Source organism: Cyprinus carpio, chromosome A11 (genome assembly GCF_018340385.1).
Source record: "Cyprinus carpio isolate SPL01 chromosome A11, ASM1834038v1, whole genome shotgun sequence".
Classification (NCBI taxonomy): Eukaryota; Metazoa; Chordata; class Actinopteri; order Cypriniformes; family Cyprinidae; genus Cyprinus; species Cyprinus carpio.
The window spans coordinates 19,491,491-19,519,215 of record NC_056582.1 but is presented as its reverse complement, the minus strand read 5'-3'; the positions used below and the strand labels follow the sequence as shown (position 1 = coordinate 19,519,215).

General features: G+C 35.2%; 1 pseudogene; it reads left to right on the top strand.

Moving 5' to 3' along the window:
* LOC109063861 overlaps nt 1–27,725 on the top strand; it is a 127,756-nt pseudogene that overhangs the window by 5,475 nt on the left and 94,556 nt on the right.

The window sequence follows — 27,725 nt, the reverse complement described above, 5'->3', positions numbered from 1 at the left end:
AGACCCTCACTGTAATTACAACTCGTGAGCGCCCGTACTGCTTCAAAACACGCAACGCATGTTTTAAATCGCGGACTTAATTGCAATTCGAAAATCACACTAAGGATATTGCAGTTCGTAATTAATATTGGTAGGCTATATCGTGCAGCCCTAGACTGAACTGTGTGAGTGTGTGTGTCATTTAAACACAAATTTAGCTGCAGCCAAGTGACTGTGGGGCTCCCTTGCTCCATTCTGCGACCCACAGTTTGAAAACCCCTGGTTTAGTGTAAGTTCATGTTAGCTCAGGTCTATTAAACATAAACAGACACAGCTTTTTTTAGCTTTTTTTTTTTTTTTGAACATTTTGAAATAAATATTAAGTATTTTTTATTGTTGATTCATGTTAACTAATGAGGTTAGTAACTAAAAACTAATGTTAACAAATATAAACTTATTGTAAAATGTTACCAATTGCACATATGCATAAATAATTCATTCAAACAAAAAAAAAATCAATAACATGCACTTAGAAAATAGATTATACGAATACATGTGATGAGCTTGAACATGAGCTAATCTCATGGGGAACTTGTATGAGATCCCAATCAAGCAGGTTTTTAATGAAATGAAATGAAAGTTTTGCCCCCAGAATTTTGTTAAATGTGACCACACCTTTGTATGGTTGAATTTATGTCAACTTTGAAAGTAAAAATCATATTTCGCTATGCTAATTATGCACAATTTAGGAACAGTCACGTTACTGAAATGTTGGCGAAAATTTGCAGTCAAAAAAGTCAGTTGTCAGTACTTTAGCGATGTCTGAAGCATAACTTGCATAGAAGTCACTTTCAAACTATTAAGTAAAAATGCCCTTTTGTAAAACATGTTTGTGCATATTCTTATTGAAATGACTGGATATCGCCTGTGAAATTTGGGTGAATGTGACCTCACCTATATATGGTCAATTTTATGTCAACTTTAAAAGTTAAGTCAGAATTATTTTGATGTGAAAGGAGGGGTCACATTACAGATTGCACAGATACTTATTGAAATGACTGGATTTCACCAGCAAAACTTATGCATTTTAATATTTCTATACAGCATTATATTTCCCTACTGCTAATGACCTGTGACCCATTTTTGCTTTGCAACCCACCAATTACTTAAATTAGAGATAGTGTATTAATACAGGACAAAGAAGTTGTTTAAAATGACAGACAGTTGATTGTAGTTGCTCTCTCCTCCATTCACGTTTCTGTATTCTGCTCCCACACTTCACGGAAATGAAGCCAAGTCTCAACGCTGCCCTCCTCACGTCCTTCCTCTGGAAATGAGATTGTGCCATCTTTGCATAATCATACCCTGCCACCTCCTGGCAGTCAGCCCCCTTTGCCAGCCTGCGTGATGTGACCACACACACACACGGCTGCCCCATGTCACCCATCCATGGCAACAAAAGCAATCTTGTGGCATTGAAGAACAGGACCATTGACAGATCTCATTTGTTGCAGCTGTGCAGTTGTTGTGCATTGTAATCACTTTCTCTGCCCTGCTACTGTGTGCACATACTCATGAGCCATGGCTAAATTTAGCTTCACTGGCATACGTAGTGTGTAGTGTTTGTCTCAGTGCCACCGAGCGACCTTAGCATGGATGGGATAATGAGCCACCTGGCCTACAGCTGGGCACAGGGAACCAGAAAGGACACGCTGGTGTGATGAGAACTGACAGTCAGTCAGGTGCAAACAGAACAAAAGACCAAAGCTACCTGTACATTAGTGATTGGAGAGTGTGAAATTCACATACCAGCAATGGACGAAAACAGGAAGCAATTACATACAGACTTGTTGCTGGTGCATTTTGAATACCTTTGACAAGATAAAGTGTTTTAAAGTCTCTGAATACTTTAAGACTACTTAAACTGAAATTATGTAAAAAAAATGACGACAAAATGATGTGTAGGTTCAGTTCCTACATTTATATAGAAATATAACAATACTGTATTAATATATACAACTTTTGTATTTATATTAGTGCTGTCAAAAGATTAATGTGATTAATCGCATCCAAAATAAAAGTTTTGTTTACATAATATATGTGTGTATACTGTGGTATATTTATTATGTACATATAAATACAAACACATGCATGTACATGTTTTAAGAAAAATATGTTATGTTTATATATTAAATATATTTATATATAATATAAAATATAAATATATAAATATATAAATGTAAATATTTTCCAAATATATATGGTACGTTTGTGTATTTATGTATACATAATAAATATACACAGTACACATACATAGATTATGTAAACAAAAACTTTTATTTTGGATGCGATTAATCACGATTAATCTTTTGACAGCACTAATTTATATATATATATATATATTTTATATAAACAATTATATATATATACATATACAATTATATATATATATATATATATATATATGTGTGTGTGTGTGTGTGTGTGTGTGTGTGTATATATCTATATATATTTCAAATGTATGATGCCAAAGAATGTAGTGTAGGTTTGATTTACACATTCAGAAGCTCTTATGATGCCCTGAAACACACATTTGATGCCCAGAAATTATGTGCAAGTTTATTTTTTTCACTGTAATGCATGTATGATGCCCAGAAATTGTAGATCTGGCTTGCAGCTTAGTAAGTTTTGAAATGCAGCCAATAATATACAGTATAAGGGTATGACCAGACCCTTGCTTAGAGTTGCTGTCAAAGATTTATTTTTATTGGATTATAACTTTAAAATATTGAGATGGATATTACCACAGACAGTCCCTATTACACCAGATAATTATTGATAAATTAAGGACAGGTCTTGCTTGGCATTTTGGCATATTCCCATTCTTACATCCTCTTGCATACAGGATGTGGCCCAAAAATCCCCCCTCCACTCAAATCCAAACAAGAATTATATCTTGCTTTCTGACAACACCATATCTCTCTTTTCTGTCATTTTTTTTTTTTATAATTGAGAGAAATTGAAAACCAAAACATTAAAATACTGATAGCTAGAAAATAAAGTGGAGATCAAATTAACCAAGGCATTTCAACAAAAACATTTATTTTGGAAAACATTGTGATCAAAATTAGAGAACAGTAACCACTGTAGCACGAATGAAGATTACAACAAAAACTTTGGACGGTTGTAACTGTAAAGAATTTTTAGGAATTGTTTGGACCCCTGCTTTGAATGACTTCAGCACATCTGTGGCCTAGGGACATCACTAGTTTTATCACACTGCGCTGGTGTGATCTTGGTCCCAGTCTTTCTTTCACTCTCTTCCACAGTTCGGTGACTGTAGTGGGTTTCTTAGCCATAACTTTGTTGCCAAAGATTTTCCAGAGATTTTCAGTTGGGTTTAGTTCAGGACTCTGTGCCAGCCATTTCATTATTTCTTCTTAGCTTCAAGGAACTGCTTTTACCCGTTTTGCAGTGTGACTGGAGTATTGTCTTGCACTAAAAAATGGAGACTTATTGGTTGATGCTTGCAGGGAAGGTACACATGTTGCTGAAGGAGGTTCTGATAAACATTTGCATTCACTCTGCCATGTAGCTGTATAAGAGGCCCAACTCCTGTGGCTGAAAACATCCCCTAAACTATAACACTTCCTTCTCCAACTTTCACTGACTTCTTTATGCACTCGGGGTTTTTCTCCAGTTTGACACCAAACATAATGTTTCCCATTTGACCCAAATAAATTAAACTTGCTCTTAACACTAAAGTGAACTTTGGGTGAGTTCTTCTCTCTCCACACAACATGCTCCTTAGCCAAGGTGAGTCTAGCCTTTTGATTCTTTCTGATGGTCACCACAGAGTGCGCTTTCAGTCCGATTTCTCTTGAAGGTGCCAAGACCGATTCATACCCTTTTTATCACGGAACTGGCGAGCAATTCCAGCTACAGTGCTGAACCGATTCCCCGTTAAGAGTCTCTGTATTGGTCTTACTTGGACGACCAGCCTATTTGGGGGACTTGAATGAATTAGTGTCATTGTAAAGCTGCAATATTCGAGAAATTTTTGGTTTGATTTGATGATTTTGTTTCATTGTATGGATGGGTCGTCCCTTTGGCCTTCATCTGGACCACTTCCTGGTGCAGGGTTTCAGTACCCTTAGAGCAATCATCTTACAATCTCACTGAAAAATAGAGGAATGCTGTCAGTTAAATAAGGTTTGTCATATAATTAAGGAAATGTGCACCATGTGCCAGATTAACACCAATAACAGGTATCTGTAAGTGTTCTCTAATTTTGAGTTCTTATTCAAATATCTCAAAAGTTTTTTATACTGTGCTTCAGAATACAATTAATTTATGAAATATACTTAAAGAACTGCCCTTCTACTCCTGATAGGATAACTTCAGATAACTTGCAGTGACCTTGAAATTTAGGAAATTGAATGTTGTTCTCTTACTTTGATCTCCACTGTATATGTCAGCTGTGGTTGTTCATATAGCCACTGACTCGCTTCGGTTATAGAATGTGTTTGTCACTGTTTTTAAAAACTAAACAGAAGTGTATTTAACTGCCGTGTGAAATAAGAATTCGAATGGCAGTGACTCATTCTGGCTCTTAAGAGCTATAGAGAAGGTATGATGAGAGGCAAATTTTGGTGTCATACATTATCACTGAATGATTTGATCAGTATAAATTGACATTTGCTCATAATGAGCATACAAGATAACACCGTGGCTCATACATTGAAGCAGATAAACCTTTCAGGAACACAAAGGCCTCTTGATTTGCAAATTTTGTCTTTTTCTGTACGATAATACTGTAATACTTCACATGTTAGAGAAGGCTAAAAAAAACTAAAATAAACAAACACATTTTTACACAATATTCCTTACTGATTTACTCTGAGCAAAGGGCTGTTTTAGAGTGGCTCTGTGTTGGACTAACTAAAAAAAAAATTATAAACTGATATAAAATATATATATATATTTGCATTTATTTATGATTTTTTTTGAGTCAGTGTCTGCTGGACAAATTAATTCTAGAGCCTGATGTCTGATCAAATAGTGTGAAGTTTGCAGAGTAATACCTTACTTAGTATTATAGTAAGTATCCTTACTTGGTATCCTTGCTTAGCATTACTTAGTAATTTTATATATTTTAATTATTTTTAGATTTTTATTTTTTTTTTAGAACTTTAATGGGTATTCTAGCCAATTGATGACCTCTATACTAACAAAAGACTAATTTCGATTGCATGTTTTTTTGAAATATAGTGTCTTTTGTCATGCTGTCAGCTACAAATAGCACTGTAGTACTCTAAACTCTGTTGAAGTTTCTTACCCCCATGATCAGCGCAGTAAATGTGAAAAATAGCTGTATAAAAATAGAGATACTCAGTATGCTGCCTTCAGAGATGTTCTCTGACTCATGTCTCTCATCTCTGCAGTCTGGTGGACGACCGCTGTGTGGTGCAACCAGAATCTGGGGACCTAAACAACCCTCCTAAGAAATTTCGAGGTAAGGGCGCATTTATGTCTCTGTAACGTCAGACTCTAAGGTGTTATACACAAATGTTTTAGAGATCTCAGTGGAAGATGTGTTAGACCTGTTGAATAACATTTTTGTTTTCTTTTTTGCCTTTATTTGAAGGACTTTTAAGGGATGCAAAATATTATCAAAACGTTATCAAAATGATTTGAAAAAAAAGGAAGAAGCTGAAATGCCTTGCCGATAAGACGAAAAGCTCCCATGTGCTTAGGGTGTGCTAGCTATGAGATCACATCAGCAGTGTTGTCATTCTTGAAGAGAACTTTTGCCTGAATGATTCACTGTTCACTGCGTTTAATCTGAGAATGCATGTACAGATCGATGTGTCTAGTGTGCGATAGAGTCAACAGTTACTACTATGTGCAGTAGCAGCAGCGGCAGCCTCCCCCGGGTCCTAATGCCTGTCCAGTAAGGTGTTTTATTTACTTAGGGGACCCAGTTGGCCGACTGATCCGTGTTCTAACTAAGGTTCCAGAAGAGCTCACCCATGGCCTTCTTGATGAGAATCCCTCCCACCAATGGCCCGCTCCATTCCTACAAGCAATTCACGAAGAACTCACCAGGATGTGGTGCACCCCCTACTCGTGTTAATCCCTCTATTTCCACCGCTCTCACCACTGTTGACTGTGCTGAAGAAAGAGGTTATAGCAAGCTCCCCCATCTGGAAGAGGCAGTTGCTGTGCATCTGTGCCCTCCATCACCCTGGGAGCCCATGCAGCGCATCCATCTAAGCCCTGCAGGACTACTTCAGCCCTAGCAAACAGTGCTTATTCAGTGGCTTCCAGGTTGGTTCAGTGCTTCACATGAGGGCAATGCTTCAAGTGTTCCAGGCCAAACTTCTCTGCACCATGGACGAGTCCGGCCAGAGTTCTTATGCCTTTAGATAGCTGCACACAGCGACTGACCTGTTTCTGTGGTGCTGGAGCGCCACCTTTGGCTGAATTTGAAAGAGATCAGGGACGCTGACGCTGAGCTCCATCCTGAGCTCCATCCGCTCAGCAGCCTGCCAAGTTGCACTGCCTTAGCCCCAGCCTAAACCTGAGCTTGGGCTTCAGCAGCACCAAGGTCAAATTAGGGACTTCATGTCCCCTCAGGGCTTTCCAGAGGATGCTTGACTACATGTCGGCCACTTCCTCTGTGATTCCGCTGTTTAGACACTCAGAGCAGCTCTTTGTCTGCTTCAGAGGCTGCTCTAAATGGCTGCCAGTTACAAAGAATAAACTATCTCGCTGGATAGTGGATCCTATAGCCTTGGCTTACGCCTCAGCAGGCTTGCAGTGCCCTAAAGGTGTGAATGTGAGGTGCACAATAGGAATGGGGTATTACTTGGTTTGGTCCATTGGGTTTTTATAACAGGATTTTTATTGTCGACACTGGCTGGCTGTCGCAGTCTAGCTTCACCAAGTTTTATAACTTGGACGTCCATGCCTTACAGGCACTGATTTTATCTGCTTAATTTTACTTAATCCCCTTTGTAAGTGGAGAGGGTTATGTTATGTAGTCCTCAGCCTAAATGGCTTGGGTCTTATTATTGGCTCATGCTTACAGGAACCCTCAGTACGAGTGCTCCGTGGCTGTGCTTGCAGAGCGGCTTCGTTCTACACTTACTTATTGCACGGTGCTATTGGACGTGCTCCCCAGTAGCGTGTCAATGCAACAGGATAGATGTTTTGAAAGGGAACGCTCCAGTTAATAACGTAACCTTGGTTCCCTGAGATAAGGGAATGAGCATTGCATAGGCTGCCGTGCTATAAGGTTGCATGCAAATCGATGACTGTTGCTTCAGATTCTGATGAAATGGTGCTCAGAGCCGACTTACACCGATTTCGGTTCCTCCCCTTTGGTGGGTTGAAGCGCCATTGGGTTGTGCAGCTACACAAACATGAACACATCAGGCTTCAGTATCAGAGTAAACAGGATAAGCATTTCAATGCAACGCTCATTCTCTTATCTCAGGGAACCGAGGTTGCATTAGTAACCTGAGTGTTTTCTGTTGTAGTAAACTTGCTTGGTAGCTCACCTAGTACACTTGCTATCTGTGTATCATTAATCCTGTGAAGCACTGGTCACACAATAAAGGAGCTCAAAGACAAGTAGAAACAAGCTAAAATGGCATGGTTGCTTTTTCGTCCTATGTTTGTTTTCTTAAAGGTATAGTTTACCCAAAAATTCTGTCATCATTTACTTGACGTCAAGTTTTTCCAAATCTGTATGAGTTTCTTTCTTTAGTTTAAGCACAAAATATATTTTGAAGATTTTTGGTAACCAAACAGTTGATGGTAGCCATAGACTTCCATAATATTTTTTTATTTCCATACTATAGCCCAATTCGGACGGTAGTTGTTTCTCATGTGGACGTCTGTAAAAATAAATTTACATATCACCTCAGTGATAAAACTCATGGATTCGGATGGCGATCTATTCACAGAGGAGGAGTGAGTTCTGTGATCCTACGAACCTGGGAATGCACTGCTCAGGTGACCAGTCACATAATTGTCTGCTGTAAATAAAAAAAACATTGTCTGATGTTTGTCAAAAAACAGTAGGTAATTTGGCCGGGGATTTTTACGGGGGTGGTGAGAGAAAAACACCGACATCCTGGATTCGGACGGGATTTCACCCTTGTAAATGGTGAAAATCATTTACGCCCCCCTGAGAAACAATTACCATCTGAATAGGGCTTGTGTCAGTCAGTGGTTACCATCAACATTCCTCAAAATATCTAAGAAAGAAACTTTTTCATTTTTGGTTTCAAATTTTCATTTTTGGTTGAACGATCCCTTTAACACTATTGGTTAGGGTAGGGTTAAGTGTAGTTGGTGTGTTAATTTCAATCGCGACAGAGCATTAACCTTTTAGTGCCAATCACTGGACATTTCATTTCCAATGTACCGTAATACAGTACATGCAATAACCAACATAAAACATTGCCAGATTCATTTTCATTTATTTTGGTTAAAACTAAATGTGCTTTTACCACAACTCACTGGGCATTTCACTTTGAAAGTATTGTGAAACATGCAAAAAGCAATGTAATATCAGGCATGTTTTTCCCATAAGCCTGGGTTGTGTTTTTTCTTTGAACCTGAGCAAGGTAGTTGTTAAATAGTAGACCACATGGGAATCCCAGGTGCTATAAGAATACTGTACGTTGTGCAACACTTTCAAAAGGTGCTATACAATACAGTTCACTTGTGTTTTCACTAAAGAGGTCTCACCCAATTTTAGCAAAATAGAGGAGGTCAAAGAAAGTGTTATTTGACTGTTGGGAAAAAGCTCATGAAGTTTAGTTCCAGCAGTAACACACCTGTCTGTCATTTTTCGGTGAACTTGAAGACCTTGATTAACTAGTTCAGGTGTGGCTAATGGAGCTGTGAAAAAACTTATTAGTATGGAGATCTTCAGGAGCAAGATGAAATTATTATTTCGATTATTTAAAACATAAATCTTATATCAGTTTTGTGGTGGTAATGTATTTATGGCACCTCAGCTTCATCAAACAGTCAAATACATCTAATGCCACTTCAGATACAGCTTATGTGTTTCTTGCAGTGGAAAAATGTTTGAGAGTTTGTTGATGTTGATTTCATTTGAATGGCAACAACTCTACAGTTTCTTATTATTCTAACTGAATTAATTGAAAGAATATAAGAATTTGATGTGAAAGATGACACATGGAAACACACATGGACACAGATGGAAATGGTTTTTTATTTTTTTTTTAAACAGTGGGAAATTTAATCTGTTTTGTTATATACGGCAAATTATTTCTACCTTTTTACAGTCACAAAGCACTTTATTTTTAGAGTTGTTTAAATGAGAAAGTCCAGATTCCAGATTAGGGGAATTGTAATGTTTAATAATTTTTTATTATTATTATGTAAATCATTTTTGTTTGTAAATGCTATCAAAGAAAATCGGAATCGATAGGTCACACTTACAAAAAAATTGGAAATCCGAATTGACCAAGAAAATTGCAATCGGTGCATCTCTAGTGCAAACTGAGCCTTAGGCATGCCGGGAGAAACCTCTGAGCCCCTTCTGCTCATATAGTGCTGTATGACAGCCTGTCACATTCTAGCATGATGTGCTGTCTCACTTTTTTTTACCAGTTGGTGCATTTATTTAGTGCATTATCTTCCCACCTGTGTCCAAGGTCTCAGTCAGTCTTAAACCAAGGCAAAAGCTAGTGGTGCTCAGATTAGAGTCTTACAGCTGATTAATGATTTATGAAGTCCAGATTTCTTAAAGGAGGCTTGCTTATTTGCATCATTGAAATGTTATTGTTTACATTATGGGCAGTGTTGGGGAAAGTTACTTTTAAATGTAATGCATTATAATATTTTGTTACTAAATAGCTAATTGTGTTACTTTTTAACTTTTTATGGAAAGTAATGCATTACGTTACTTTCGTGTTATTTTTTGTCACCTGGGCTAGGCTTGCTTATTAATAACAAAAAAAACAAAAGTTATATTTTTGGCAACTGTAAAGGTCCTTTCACACCAAAAGTGAAATTTATAAGCCTCAGGCTGAAGGACGTAACAGTATATATTATAGCAGTATATTAATGTTTTCATATAATCACCCCAAACGTCTCATAATATTTGTTTTTGATTAATTTTACCATTTCTACTGTATATATATATATATATATATATATATATATATATATATATATATATATATATATATATATATATGCAAAAGACAGCCAGTGATTGCCACTGAAATGGTATTGGCTAAAACCCTTCACATGCAAAGAGGATTTGAAACGTGTCTGTGTCAACTGGTAAAGTTAACTGTCTTTGCCAGCTGTTAGAGTCTTTCAGAGGTTTTTGCATATGAAGTGTTCAAGCTCTTGCCACTGCTCAATTCTGGCTGTTTAGTGTCTGGCGTCTTTGCCCAATCTGAGGTGTTTCTTTTTGTGACGTTGATGTTTTAACATGCTTCACACTGTTATATTACCTTTTAAGTCCAACTGAGGGAGTTGAGCGCAAGTAGCGTATGTAGAATCCTTTTTCTTTACAGTCCTTACATTTTTGAGGGCCGTTTATATCCCTCATAATTGCAATAAAACTGGCATTTGGCTTCGAATCAGGTATTCTTTTTGACCAAGTTTCTCTTGCTACAGCATAAAGCTGCTGAGGCCGTGGCGTCCTCCTCCTCAGAGAACTGAGGCTTTCTGCATATTTGGCTTGAGGAGTTGGAGAGAGTGATAAAATATTCTGCACTTCAGTATCATTTTTTCCTCCTGAAGTCCATTTTGAACATTAGTCAAAGCTTCTTATATCAAAAACAGTCGTAATTTAGTTTGACGTTTTTCATCCTTTCTCTGACCCCTAAAATTAAACCGCCTGTTTTTGCTACTGTGCCTTTAAAAAAACAAGTTTTTTCATTTACTCACTCTCATGTTTTATGGTTTTCTTTTTGTGATGCTTACATTATGCTCTAGCTGTTCTTTCTCTAAAATGAAAGTGAATTTCAGAATGACTAAAAAGCAACATAAAGATTCATGAATGTGGTCCATTTGATGATAATTTGATGTATTTTTGAAAATCTTCTGCAGATGTAGCTTTAAAATCTCACTTGCATATACATACACTACTGTTTAAAAGTGTGGGATTGCTAAGACTTTTTAATGTTTTTGAAAGAAGCTATTTATGCATTTTATTTCATAAAAAATACAGTAAAAAATATGAAATATTATTACAATTTAAAATAAAAATTAAAAATGTTTTTAAATAGAAAACAGTTATGTATTCCTGTGATGCAAAGCTGAATTTTCAGCATCATTACTCCAGTCTTTAGTGTCACATGATCCTTCAGAAATCAATCTAATATGCCGATTTGCTGCTCAATAAATATTTCTCATTATTATTTGTGTATTGTTCTGCTTAATATTTTTGTGGGAAAAGTTTTTTTTTATGTAAAATCTTTACTGTCACTTTTGATAATTTTAGTCCTATTAATTTCAAGTATTTCTTAAAAAAGTTAAAAAAAAAAAAATCAAATAAAATGACTGACCCTACACTTTTGAATGGTGTATCCTTTAACAATGGACTGTAGCAGGCCTGTTGCTGTCTCTGAGCGTCATACACTAATAAAACAGCTTAGGCTCCAGACCTTGAATCTATTATGAATTCATTTAACTTTGTGAGATGATCTGATCACCTGGGATAGATTTATTTACCTAATTGAAAGTCACTGTATTGAATATCGACCTCCTCCTACCTTTACCCCTCCGGTTCAGTGCTGGTAGTCAGTCACCCGGTGGTTATTTTTATAATTGATGCTTTTTTAGTTTTGCCAGTTGTTTTTGTCTAATCATTAACTATGGCACATAACCAAATGTTTTTGTTGAGTGTTTGGCGAATACTTAGTGTTATTTTGCTTAATAGAAGCAGCCTATGTGATTCTTCAAACAGCGAATCAGTCGCTCCGACACAGATCTCTGTGGTTGTTCATGAGGATGAGTGAATGTGGCAGATGGATGAGGCTTTGTCAGCTTGTTTTGTATGGCTGTATGTTGGCATTTTATGGAGTTCATTGTGTGTATCTTAACATATCTATCTATGTCTGTATGTATATTTTGTTTGTGTCAGCTTCATTAAACACAGATGGATGGGAAGCGGAATTGTTCATTACTTTGGCCTCAGTGTGACAGACTTTGATGGACAGGTGTTGTGTTTTTATAGCGACTGATGGATGAAGCTGAGAGTCAGACAGCTCTAGTTAGCCAGATGGATGGCAGATTCTCCCTTTCCAGTGTAATATATATATACTCAAGCTTTTTAGTGTTGGTTGAAGCTAAAAGATGAAGTGCTAACAAGAATGCTCTTTATAGAGAATACTCTAGAGATATTTCTCTTTAACAAACACAACCCCTGTATATCTATTTTATTTTATTATTTTTTTTATTATTGTATTTATCATGGAAATATACAATTTATTTACATATATTGACATTAGTCATAAAAAAAAGATAAACTAGTCAACAATTGAACAGACAATTTGGAGTGTAAGAATTTACTACTCTCATCAGCTTTTATGTTTAACATTTTAGCATATTTGGGACTATTATTTTAGTGGGATTACAAGATATGATGAGGAAAATTTATTTTATTTGATTGAACAATTGAAACTGGATAGGTAAAATCATTGACCAAAATTAAACTGTATCTTAGAATCTGTTTAATAATCATCTGTGGCATAGTTGTTTTCGTGCCTATATTAACAGTTTACAACATTCACACATTGCAAGTTAGTACAGGTCAGTTAGTACAGATATATGTTTCCATTCAGTAAGTCTGAATAAATCCAGAGAATTCTGGTAGTTTATGGCTAAACTTTTGGGTTTGAATTTTATGTAAATTTAGATGCCATTTGGATTTAAATTGGCTTGCCTTAAAGGGATAATTTAGCCCAAAATTTAAATTCTGTTATTAATTACTCACCCTCAAGTCATTCCAAACCAGTAAGACCTTTGTTCATCTTCAGAACACAAATTAAGATATTTTTGATGTTCCGAAGATGAACGAAGGTCTTCCAGGTTTGTTAAGACATGAGGGTGAGCAATTAATAAAAAGAATTTTCATTTTTGGGTGAACTAACCCTTTATTTTAGATCTTGTGATGATCAAGTTGGTGAAAGTCTTCAGTCTCTCATTTCTCGTATTTTTTATAATGTCTGTAATCAGAAAATGCTCAATGTGGCAACCTAGAAGTCACTCTTATCTTGAATGATTTCTACTTTACCACACTGAGTATTTCCGTAACCAGTTTCCTTACACAGTTCTTTATTGATGACACTGTGGTAGCTAACCAGTCATTCTTCATACATGCTAACAAAAAGATGGCCTTCTCCTTCAGCTGTACTCCACCCAGCTACTGTTTCAGGCTGCTGTCATCTATCAGCTAGGCATCTCTCGTCTTCCCTCTTCTGCTGCTTGACACCCTGAGCTTAATCGAAATGACTTCAGTCTGCCGAAATCGAGTCTCAAAATCCTCACATATGTTTATGTATTTATGAAGATCATTTCATAAGCTGTGAGATTGAAGAACATTTCGGGCCTAGAGTGACTGGCTAAAGTAAAGCAGAATTTATTAAAGGGCTATTTAAATAAATAAATATAAAAATTCTGTCATTATTGCCAACATAGTTTTAATGTATATTTAAGTTTTTTTTGGTGAATTATTCCTTTAACTTTACTCTTGTTAAATATTTTTTTATTTAAAATAACATAAAAGCCACAATCCAAAACATTATCTCTGAACCTTTCAGGACATGAGCCAAGCAGGTGTAAGGCTGCAGAGGCAAAACATTCTGCTGTGCCACTGATGGAAATTAGACTTAATTGGATGTATCTAAGCAAATGCAAAGTGCCTTGATAAGCTTGTGATATAGCAAGGTCATGTTTGCTCTGATCATGACTTGAGTTCTGTCAGCTGTGGCTACAGCAGATGGCTGTCACATTATTACTGATACCATATGCAAATATTAGGGAAAGTACTCATTTCATGACTGGCTTTGAATAACACTAGCTGCACTAACGCAGTCAGATATGCACATGAAGTTTTACCATAACCATCTGCGGGTGTTACAGTTATAAGCTTGTGGTGGAGCATTTGAATAGACCTTTTTTTCTTGAACTGAAAGTGTAGCTGGTAGTTGGTTCACAAATGCTGTTCGCAAGGAAGCACTGTTTCCCACTAACTGCATTATTTTTCAGTAGTGTGACAGAATGTTTTCACAGTGTAGCTTAGTTTACCAATGTATATACCAATTATAGGTTCATGTGAAAAATGTATTAAAATTATTATTAGAATGATTTTTAGTCTATTTTTAAATTATTGTTTTATTAAGATGATTTATCTTAATTTTGTTAAAATTGCTTTATATAAATTTTTTTTTACATCAGTATCTTGTGTAGTGTAGTTACTTTTTCAAAAACTGCTTTTTCAAACGGCTTCAAGGCACTGTGTGTCATGTTTATATGCCAGGCTGGATTTTTTTTTTGTTATTGAATTTCTAAATTTCAGAATTATCTGACTCCTGTCTTGTATCCTGTCTTGAAATGACTCCTGTCTGTATCCTGTCTTGAAATGGATACAAGGCTGGAACAATGGATGTATTGTGTTGTGACAATAGAGATGTGGTCATGGTCAGTGAAAAGCTCACCTGCTCCTCGCTCCAAAAATCTCCAGTCAAAGGTGGACAATGTGTAAATGTACTTGAGGTAAATGGCCTTTTTAGGGTTAAATAATTAAATAACTTTTTAAATAAGAGTGTAATTTTCTTTAAAGGGCTGGTGTCTCGAACACAGCTGCCACACACCGCTGAACAGACATACGCTGATGCACTTCCTGTTTGATTGATGCGGCACAGCTGTGTAGGTGGACAGACACATCAGACCTGGCTTCTACCGCAGGTTTCTCATACAGGATGAGCTGTGCTCACCAAACAAAGAAAGTTAAAACTATGGACAGTGCCCTCAATCAAGTTTTTTTTTTTTTTGTATTTGTAATTTATAAAAGCCCTCCTAGGGACAAGTGTTGCAAATTAGCTTCAGCTACAAGCACTATGATACATGCATGGGATGCCTGTTATTTCAGTTTCATCTATGTTTATTATATCGGTCCCTAAACAAATAAAACATTAAATAAATAAATAGAAATGTCAAAATCAATGTTTATAATTATTATTATTACTAAAAGTACGTTTTTACATAAAAAAAAATATTATATATATATATATATATATATATATATATATATATATATATATATTCATTTTCCCTCAATATTTTTGTATTTATTCTTTTTTAAAATCCACATTTTTTTTAACCAGATATATATATATATATATATATATATATATATATATATATATATATATATATATATATGTATATATATATATTAATAATAATAATAATAATGTATATATATATATTAACAATAATAATTATTATTGTATTTTCACATTTATATACTTTATATTTAAAAAATGTTCATATTATTTTTTTTGGAATGGTATTATGGCATTACGAGTACATTGTAAACACTGTATTTCATTACATCATGATACTGCTGTTATGAGCAAGGCTTAGGCTATCATGGGGGAAACACCTGAGCTTTTTCTGAAATAATACAGGATCTTTTTTATACCTTTCTCTCCTGCTCTCTGTAGGTAGCTGTAGCAGAACAAGTAGTGGTAGGGCTTTGCTCACTGTGATTCTGCCACGACTAAATCTTTAGATCCCTCATGGTATTAATAGGCTGCTTAAGCTGTTTAAAAGGCTTGGTTTCCAGAGAGCCTTGCAGCGTCATTCAAAGGTTTGCCCTTTCTTTCTGATCCTGGGTCACGGCCACAAACGTATTCCCAGGGTCCTGTGAGTAGCAGCATACTGCCAAGAAACACCCATTCAGTTTATATCCTGTGAATTTTAGTGATGACCATGAGCAACAAGATAGTGATCATTTTGGTATCTCTGAGTGTCTCTGAAACTTTGTTCAGTGATGCTGTTGTTAAATGGATTAAAATGGATGATAAATAGACCAAATCTGTGATTGTACAGACCTTTTTTTTTTTTTTTTTTTTTTTACAAAAATAAAGTATCTAAAGCTGAAGGTTTAAAATTTTTAATTTTTTTTTTTTTTTTTTTTTTTTTTTAAGAATCGTTCCTCTTATTGTAATCATCTCAGACAGGGCTTTGAATCTCAGACTGGTTTTGATTACTACAGAAAAAAAAAAGTGAGAGTGAGCATGAACGGTTGTGTTTGCTGGCTCTGGAACAGACGTGTGATGCCTATCGTAGCATTATGAGTAATGCCTTTGACAGCTCATGACACTAATTTGCTCAGCGGTTATGTGAATTTGTGAAAGTCTGTATGTAGATAGTATTTCAGTACATTTAAAGTACATATGTGAGCAGGCCTTCAGGGTACACGATAACTATAAAGATAGATATCTATTAAAATAACTATATTAGCATCCACACGTACACACAATAATGTTATATTTATTATAACTGCATACACGGTGCATTGCTGTAATATCAGCTGATATTGTATATATTTATTGGAGAAATCTAGTGCATAGTTAATTGTTTATGCTCATTTGTTTTATTTTTACCTTTATGGTTATTTAATTCCTAATTTAAAGTTAAGTTTAAACTACTAGTAATTTATAATATGAACACTGGTAAATGTAATATTTAGCAAAATTCATAATATAAAAATACATTTTTCATGCTGTACATAATTCATAAATACAGGATTCATAAATTCAGCATTTAAAGTGGGTGATTTTTATGAATTTATTTTTAATCATTCAAACAAATAGTATAGCATTTTAATATCTGCCATTTATCTGTTTTCTGCCATTACATGAAACATTATTTGGCTCATCAGTATTGACTATAATGTTAATATTTCTGGCCAAAATACCATACAGTTAGTGTTATTATTGTAAAATCATGGTAAATGGTTATAAAAGGAGTGGTGGTAGGGGTTTCTTTTAAAACTGTACATTTCTTCTGTGAGTTGTTTGACAGCCTGTAGTGTTTGTTTTGGTGTGGTGTGACTCTCTGTGGTTTAGCGTGCTAACTCCCTCTTATCTCTGAGTTTAACCTAGCGCTGCCCCTCGGCACCATCAACCTACATTTCTTTCCATCATTCCTTCTCATCGCCATCCTCTATCACACTTTCCCCTCTAATGCTCCTCTCCTAACTTTCCACCTCCCCTCTTCAGTGTTTCTTTTTCTTCCCCCCCTCCACCTCTAGTTCCCTGGCCGCTAATCCCTGAGCGTTAGCGTTAGCGGTGGCCGCATTTCTCAGCGCGCTCTGCGGCCGTATTGCTATTTTTACCCGTCACACTTAATCATGTTCTCTTGGGTGTCTTCCCTCCCTTCCTGTTAGTCTTTCCTTCCTTTTACACACTGCCAGGTTCCCGGCCCTCAGTGCAGTCCTGTCCCATCATGATAAGATAAGAGTGTAACTGGTTCTCAAGGATCATAATCTGCTGGTTAACATCATGATGATAGTGTCTCATCCTCAGAGTTTATATGTGTGTTCCCTACAATGAGCAAGGGATGTTTCACCTGACAAAATGTGTATAAATAATGATCTTTATTATTATTATTATTATACATATAAATGTGTATATTATTATAATTTCATATGTAATGGTGATAATTGTATTTATTTTGGCATTGCAAGTACATCAAACACTGTATTATATAAGACTGTTAGAACATTTACTGGTTTTTAGCATAACTTGCTTCTCAGCATATAATGCTTGTGTTCTGGGTGGTGTCTAGGGTTTTTCTAAATGGTTTTGTCTTGATGCTTCTTGGCTGAAAACATTGAAAGAGCATTTTTTTTATCGCCCCAAATATCATAAATCCTATCACTAGTAATCTAAGGTATTATCAGTAAATATGATTTGAGGGATCATTCATGATGACCACAGCACAAACAACAGTAAGTTGTTAAAGTGTGGCATTTTCAGTTTAATTTCAGTTTTCAGTTTTAGTAAAAATTTGTGAATGAATATTTTTTATGCTGATGAATAAAAATGTTAAATTAAATAATATTCTCACTGTTTAATTATTTCTATTTAACATTGGACACATTTATATGAATAAGATTTTATGATTACTAATTTGCTTTTACTTTACCATTTTACTGCATTTTAGCATTTTCACTAAATATTATGAATTTTGAACAGCTGTTTGGTTGAAATTATGGACCTTTGCTTGGGTATATACTGGCAGTTGTCTAAAAAATATAGTTTTTTTTTTTGTTACATATTTTACTGGACACCATGGTTCTGGTGTGTTTGATCTACATGACTTTCCTTTTGGACTTAAACTGGCAAAGTGTCCCAGTCGTTTAACTAATGTGCCAAACTTGAACCCTTTTTGGAAACTAAAAGAATTGTTCTAGTCAGTTGTGCCTGCAGTCACAGGTACCCTCATGATTTCATTGAATAATAAAGTGTACAATTAAGTAGGTCACAATGTCCCTGAGTTTAACCTATTTACATACTTTCTGAAAATGGCTAAATACGCCTTGGTGATTCAGTACTGATGGATATATGGCAGTCTTTGTTTTGTGTTTGGAAGGTTAGTTAGTCCAGTGATTCCCAACAACTGCATCAGTTTCAAGGGGGGCTTGAAATTTTTTTTATTTTCTGTTAAACCTCTAAAAGATAAATGATAATGTATTAAAGACATATTCATGATTTTTTTTAGTTCATTTTTAAGAAAAGAAAACAATCAAATAAAAAAATATATTTAGATAAGTAGTGATTATGCTAAATAATTTACAGTGATGTGTAAGTTAAAGAGAACACATTTCTGCTCTGGTGTTGATGACGTGGTAGCCTTGGGATGAAGTTGGGCCTTACTGTAGGTGTACTGTACATACTTACAAAAAAAACAAAAAGATTTATGTATGCACAGTATAAAGGCAGATTCAAATGTTTGCGTGAACTTAAGGTGTTTTTGTGCATTTTCTGCTTTTCTTTCCAGACTGTCAGTTCAAGTTGTGTCCAATGAACAGGTACTCAGCCCAGAAACAGTTCTGGAAAGCAGCAAAACCTGGTGGAAACAGCACCACAGACACTGTACTCCTCAACAAATTACATGTGAGTTCAATACCATATTTTGGTTTTGTGGATCCAGGCTTATGCCCCCCTATGGAAGTTTATTTTCACCAAAGGAAAAAAAATAAATAAATTGAGCTAAATTGAGCTTTGTAAAAAACAAAAAGACTAAACAAAAACAGAAAATACATGCAGTTAACATTCATTTAATTCTGTGGCAAAAAAAAAAAAAAAAATGTGAGATGTAAACTTAGAATTCTGAGAAAAAAAATCTAAATTGTAGGACAAACTCGCAAGGAGAAAAATGTTTTGTGAGATTAAAAGTCACAGTTATCTTTTTATTTTTATTTTTATTTTTTTATACCTTGGTGGGAACAGGTTTCCATAACCCTCATTATGAATCTTATTGACTCTTTAATTAAATTGTACATATATTAAGTGTATTTTTTTATTTATTAAATAAGACAGTAAACGCAGTTCATTTTCCTTACATATATATCAAATAATTCATTAAAAAAATTTTTATAAACTTCTCTAGACCTTTCATTTATGTGAATTTATATACAGTATTTGTTGTCATTTTATTCTGCATTTTCACCTTTGTTTTTCAGCATGCTGCTGATCTAGAGAAGAAACAGAATGAATCAGAAAACCGGAAGCTGCTGGGAACGGTGATACAGTACGGAAATGTTATTCAGGTAGGACAGCCAGCTGGCAGATGGGAGGTAGAGGGACCTCACTGTGCCATTGAGGTCTTGGCAGGACAGAAGTCCATTGTTCAGTGTTATTTTAGTGACTGTGTCATTGAGCTTGCATTCATAATTGTTCTACATAATTTATCATAATGTATGACTGTGCCATGTTACCTTGAGTATGTTCATGTGTATAGCTAAAGGATTCAATGGGTATACCAGCTTTTTTACATAATGTTCCCTGCATATATAAAAACTATATATACAGTTACTATATATAACACTATAAAAATCAAACATTTGTGTGGTTTCCATTTTGCAGCTGTTGCATTTAAAAAGCAATAAGTACCTTACGGTGAATAAACGACTGCCTGCTTTGCTGGAAAAGAACGCCATGCGTGTGACGCTGGACTCGGCTGGAAATGAAGGCTCCTGGTTCTACATACAGCCCTTTTACAAACTCCGCTCCATAGGAGACAGTGTGAGTGAAAAAAACACACAGTTTAAACAGTTCAGATAGACTGGGGTCAGATTAAAAAAAAGATTATACTCTCCCTCCAGCCGTAGTGCCATATTTACCATTATAGTGTGGTAACAATTCTAGTTGGCAAGTTTGCAAAGCCTTGTTTACTTGAATTTATTAAAGTTTTCTAGCTTAGATTTTTACTGCTCAAAGCTAACATGCTTTTAGAGCATTTTTCTTCATGAATATATGTACATAAACTACCGTTTAAAAGTTTAGGGTCTGTAAATATTAAAGTCTCTTTTTCAGCTCACCAAGGCTGCATTCATTTGAATAAATATATATTTTAAAATGTCATTTATTCCTGTGATGTAAAGCTGAATTTTCAGCATCATTACTCCAGTCTTCAGTGTCACATGATCCTTCAGACATCATTGTAATATTATGATTTACTGCTCAAGAAACATTTTTTATTATTATCGATGTTGTGCTGCTTACTTTTTTATGTAAACTGTAATAGATTATTTCCATTATCTTTGATGAATAGAAAGTTTAAAGGAACATTATTTATTTAAAATATAAATATTTTAGAATTTTTTTTAAGAAAATGCCTTTACTGTCACTTTACTGTCACTTACTGTCAATTTAAGACATCCTTGCTGAATAGTGTTCAGTTATGATACTATTGTGGATGATCCAGTCAACATGGGACTGCATTATATCCTACAACATCTAGACAAACCAGGGACTTATGTGAAACTCCTGTTTGTGGACTTCAGTTTGGCTTTCAATACAATCATCCCAGCACTCTGTCAATGGATCACCAGCTTTCTGACAGATAGGCAGCAGCTAGTGAGACTGTGGAAATTCATGTCAAACAGCCACACCATCAGCACTGGTGCCCCTCAGGGATGTGTTCTCTCCCCACTGCTCTTCTCTTTTTACACTTAACAACTGCACTTCTACTGACTCCTCTGTCAAGCTCCTGAAGTTTGCAGATGACACCACAGCCATCGGCGTCATCCAGGACAGTGACGAGTCTGCATAGACTGTAGAAGCGAGGTCGAGCAGCTGGCTGTCTGTTGCAGTTTTAACAACCTGGAGCTCAACACGCTCAAAACAGTGGCAATGATTTTAGACTTCAGGGAAAGTCATTCAAAATCTTTTTTTTTTTTTTTAAATTACTGACATCAAAGTTTTTAGCAGATGCATATGTATCATGATACTTGCTGCCCAAAGGCAACTTCTGCAGAGGTGAGCAGCAATGAGAAATGTTATCCTGCAGATTGTGCCAAATTATATAAATTCAGAACCCTACACTTGTATTCAAGCAGTCTTGGGTGCAATTCCTTGTTGTAAGGATTTAGAACTAAATAAATGGAACTTGGATTGTCAAATGTATTCTGCTATGCACCAGGGGCTCTAAATGGCCTGAGCTGTAGCTACAACTTTTAACCATCTGGAAAAGATGTAATCTAAACAGATCCAGACATAAAACAGTCTTCGTTTGCTCCATTAGATGTTGTTGTATGGGGGCCATGGGGTGTCATCCGCTGCTGATCTCTGGGGTAAAGCGTGTTTTTACATCAGCTTCCACTGACTGTTACATGATGTCAGAGCTCATAGCATTGAATTCCCCTGCTAATCCCATTAAAAATGGCCTCTGTGGGAGGACATCGCTGACACTGAGCCTCTATAACGGAAAACCACGACAATACTTTGAAACTAAATGGAGCCTGGTCTTATATAAATAACTGCAGAACTGTGGCACTACTTAAATTTGTCTTGAGCTATACAATTTAAAATTAGTTAGTGAAATGATCTAAATGAGCTTAAATACAGTATATTGAAATTTCTTTATTTTGAGTTTAGTAGATTGCAGTATACAATTAAATCTGTTGTATTGATGCGTTATTGAATTTTTGTATGTGTGCCAGTCTGCCAGATGTAAAGGGATACTCCACCCCAAAATAAAAATGTAGTTATTAATCACTTACTGCCATGTTGTTCCAAACCCAAAAAAGCTTTGTTCGTCTTCGGAACACAATTTAAGATATTTTGGATGAAAACCGGGAGGCTTGTGACTGTCCCATTGACTGCCAAGTAAATTACATTGTCAAGGTCCAGAAAAGTATGAAAGACATCGTCAGAATATTCCATCTGCCATCAGTGGTTCAACCGTAACATTATGAAGCAACGAGAATACTTTTTGTATGCGAAGAAAACAAAAATAATGAATTTATTCAACAATTAGTCTCCTCTGTGTCTCTCTGCATCACCGTAGCGCCTTTTTGGAGAATATGAGCTGAACGCAAGCAGCTTACATTCTTTTGTGTCAGCCACGCCACACGGATGCGCTGTTTTCGTTCAAATCAAAGTGTAAATACACGTAGAAAACATATCCTTGTGTCGCGGCTGACACAGAATAGTGTACGCAGTTTGTGTTGAGCAGATATTCTCCAAAATAGCGCTACGGTTACAGTTGCATGGTAGTAATTTAGTTATAAAGTTTAAAGTTTAAATGTCTTCTAGTTTAGGGTGGTAGAAAAACTCAAGCATTTAGTTGCAACACAAAAAAGATAAACCATATATGAGTAAACAATTTATTTAATATAAAATTATTATTATATTTAATAAATTGTTTATTAATAAACAACCATAAAAATAATGAATATATAATCATAATAAATGATGAATGAATAATAATACATTGTATCTTATCCTTGTTTTTACACATTGTCTTATGTTTTTTAATTATATTTTCTACATTGTTTTGAACATACTATTTCTGATGTTTTTATTTCTGATTTATTTTTTTGTTAAAGTTAATTCTAGATTCAGAAGGTCATTTAACTGCACATCATAGTGTATGCTTGTGCGTAACCAAAAAATAAAATAAAATAAATTATATGAATTTTATTCAAATCTATTCAGTTTATTTAGTTGCTTGCTTGCTTATTTATTTACTTCTTTTCCTGGCTTTACCACAGAGTTGTTAACATGACTTTTATGTAAGTCACATAAAAATTGTGAGGGACAGCCTGTCATTGCTACAACCACAAACACTTTCTTCACAAAATATGTTTTAATTTGGAGTTTTTTTTCCTTTCAGGTTGTAATTGGGGATAAAGTGGTTTTGAATCCCGTAAATGCAGGACAGCCTCTACATGCCAGCACCCATCAGTTGGTGGACAATCCTGGCTGCAACGAGGTTTATCTGCTTTTTCTTTCAGTTTTATCCTTTTGTGCATTACACCATGTAATGTGAATGTATGTAAATAACACTATTAGTACAATTCTGCTCTTAACGGCTTTGCAATAAGTGCTTTAAATGGAAACGTACTGTCTGTAAACCAGCGCTAAATTAACTTCTGCTGCGTAAAACTGGAATTAATGTCCATGCAATTAGAACATCCTGAACCCAGTGTTAGTGTGAAAGCTATTATGCTATGATAACACTAATTTAAGAGCCACTTTCTCTGCCAGAATGTCTCTGCATTGTGAATGATTGTTTTTAGTAAGTGCTCATGCTCAAAAAATACCATAGTTTGTCTCATGACGCCCCCTCCTCCTTTTGTCCTCTCCGTTCTCCTCAGGTGAACTCTGTGAACTGCAACACTAGCTGGAAGATTGTTTTATTTATGAAATGGAGTGACAACAAGGAAATCATTCTTAAAGGGGTAGGTGCCTCACAGACACATTACATATTTTAGAATGTGATGTTGCTAATAACTTCTTTCTGGTTGCTGGGTGACGTGGTTCGGCTGTTTCATGCCGAGCAGGAGAAGTTTCTCACTTGCGATGAACACAGGAAGAAGCAATATGTGTTCCTGCGAACCACCGGCCGCCAGTCCGCTACTTCTGCCACTAGCAGCAAAGCATTGTGGGAAGTGGAGGTGAGTTGCATGTGTTGTCCATTAAGATAATCTTCACAAATTAACACAACTTCATTAAATGGTCTAAATACTATACTTAGAAATAAAAACTAAAATAATGCTACAAACAACTACAACACAGTCACTTGACTTATGTCACCAACAATATGCTTCCCCCAGCTCTTTTAATCTTAAATTCAATCAAAAGTATTTATTTAAAATCTACAAGCTGAAAAGTTTGTGTTTGCAAGAGTCCGAGTATAAAAGCGGGGCTTAAAAACGGACTTTACGAGGCTGTAAAAGCGGACTACTGAGAAGAGGAGGTTTCCTCTTTGGCTCTATAATTTTTATTCAGTCAGATGGGCCATTGAATTAATAGAAGATGTTACACCTCGGGTGTGCATTACTTTTTAATAATACAACAGACCGGAGTCAATTAATGCTCTTATACTACGGTTGCCACACCTCAAATATTGTTCACATGTTGTATTTCAAGACATTCGTCAGGGTTTTGAGCTTAAAACCCTTTTGTGTGTAGGATTAATTTCATATGCATCTCATTCAAGGCCTCCGTTGCTAATTCCAAAATGTCATTTTAGACCTAGTAACAGAGGCTTGAGCCATTGATGGCAGACTGATACAGTTAATAATGAAGTTATGAGAGAGAGAGAGAGAAAGATATAGAGTATGTGCTCTAAAATGTAACTTTTTGGCAAAAACATAGAAATAATTTGTAATTTTTTAAAATCTTTTGTTTGCTATATTTATTTGCTTGGTCAGTATCGTTGTGGGTTTTGGTTCTTTTGCTGTCGAGGCTGTAAGGACCTTTAAATAACAAATCATTTGGCGAAGTGATATGGACATGTAATGTGGTCAAGACCTGCCTGGAACTACTTTAGCTGTGTTTCTCTGAAAATAATTGCATACCTTCGAACATTCATCAGCCAATCAGATTCAAGCATTCAACAGCCCCCATAGTATGTATGTGTGTGTGTATATATATATATATATATATATATATATAATATATATATATATACATACACACACACACACACACACATACACATACTATACATATACTGTATCAGTCATTATGAGGTCCTGGTGGGACTGTTTCATGTCCTCGACAGCCTCTGTAGTAATTTAGCCGCTTGTTACTGTAACTACCATTTTCAAGACACATAAAAGCTTTAAAAAAATCTTATTACTGATGTATTTTATGTCATAGATTAAAATGTGAGAATATTTTAAGCTTGTGTTAACCACAGACCTTATATCAGGCATTTAACCAAAACCCATTCAAAAAACACACTGACTTAGGGACGGTGGAATCGGAAGTTCAAAAAAACTTGTTTGTGGGTTTTAGGACTCATTCCTGCAGCACTCTATTGAATGATCTCTTTAAGTATCTCATATGCTAATTGTGACATTCCTCCCAATCTCTTATTTCAGGTGGTTCAGCATGACCCGTGTCGTGGTGGCGCTGGTTACTGGAATAGTCTTTTCAGGTTTAAACACTTGGCCACAGGACACTACCTGGCAGCAGAGGTGAGTGAGGTGTGTTCTACTAGCTCGGGATCCTCCCTCAGCTGTTCCCAGATCAGCACTAACCTCTCCCACTGGGTAGGGAACCTTACTAACTTCCTCTAGATTTTCTCTGGCTTAAAACTACAGTCTGTAAGATTTTCAGCATTCCTCTGAATGTTTCCGTCACAGCCTCAAACCTGACTTGAGCTGATTTTTGCCCCGTTAGATGCCAAATTGGTTAAATCTAACACAGTACAGCTTTAATCACTTCTGTGATGCTGTTCTCTGAACGTGGCTAGCTTGGGTAGCCAGAGTTGTTTAAGGATATTTTGACAGAAACCTGATAAAAATAAAAAAATAAATCAATCAGTTGATTTCCTTTAGCATTTTGATGACATTTTTGGTGATTTGTCTGTCCACAGGTTAATCCTGACTATGAGGAAGAGTCACAGGAGTCACGTTCATCTGTAAGTAGTTATATTTCTGTTAAATAGTTGGCATACAATTTGGGTGTATTACCAGCTTATCTAAACTGCTGGCTGAATTTTGGTTTCCTGTTCCAGGTGGCAGATTTTTCACACTTTAACTTCCAGGTACTGTCAGACCTGCTCACATACGAAGCTTATGTAGCTTCATCTTCATGTCAAAGGCCTTTAGTACTGTTCTCTATAATTCTCTTTGCATAGCTCCACGTGTTTATGTTTGCTTTTATTGCTCATTATAGCTTTAAAATGTGATTCTGTACATCTTTTGATATATCAACAGCATTTCTGGGCAAAATACAGTCACAGTGTTATTTTAGTATTATCTATAGACTATTTTAGAATTTAAAAATATTTTGAATTGGCTTTTATTATTATTTTAATTATGTTTTTATTTAATTTGTAGCTTTAGTAATTCTTTCTTTCTTTCTTTCTTTTTATTTGATATTTCTAGATAGTTGTAATACATTTTTATTTTAGTTTTAGTTTTAATAAAGTTAATACTCAAACTTTAATTTATTTCAGTTACTTGTCAATTCTAATAAATTTAATTTAAGTTTATATATATATATATATATATATATCTATATATATATATATATAGCCTATATATATATATATATCTAATATATATATATATATATATATATATATATATCTCAGCCTTATTTAAATTACTGATTTTTTTTATAGTTTAGTTTTGGTTTTAGTTAACAATAACAACACTGGTTACAATGAAAGTAACACATTGAATTAAATGTTAAAACACACATTGTTTCGAAAGTTTATCTACAAAACATGACATGTAAATGTAAAACCCCTACCAACCTTTGTCTGTGCAGAATAGATATATTAAATATTAAAACTGTTATGATTATATAAAGTAAACCATGTAACTTTTGCATCATTCATGCATGGATGCAGAAAGGCGACTGTTTACATCCAAAGAGAAAAATCCAAAATGTAGGAAAATAATGGAGGAAATAATGCAATTGTTTTAACAAAGATATACAAGCTTTACATTTCTATTTTTAAAACCTTAAAAAGCATTACAGATTTAAAAACAAAAACAAAAAAACAAGTCAAAATAATAATAATAATAAAATGATTTTATGACATAAATGCTGTTGAATCTAACTTGAATTGAACCCCAGAATCTTTATTTGAGAAAAAAATCAGTTTCATTTCAGAAAATAAATGCACTATTTAACTTAAAACAAATAAATAAAAAAGGAAGTAATTATTTGATCATATTTTTGTTTAGCTAATTTTTTCCTATTGAATGTATAGTTTATTTAACAATTGGGGTTCAAGCATTTCTAGAATGTATTCTTTAACCAACCACAAAGTGGCACTATAGGTAAGAGTAAAGCAGTTTGAGCAGTGCAGCTCATCGCCTGTAGGTGGCAGTAAAACACCACGACTCGCGGTCCCTCCTGTTGCTAGTGTGCATGTCCTTACTAAGCTTTGCTCACAGATCTCAATTTAATCATTGTTTCTTGATTACAGAACCTTTGCACAGGTTTGTGGAATTTTATGACATTCTAGTG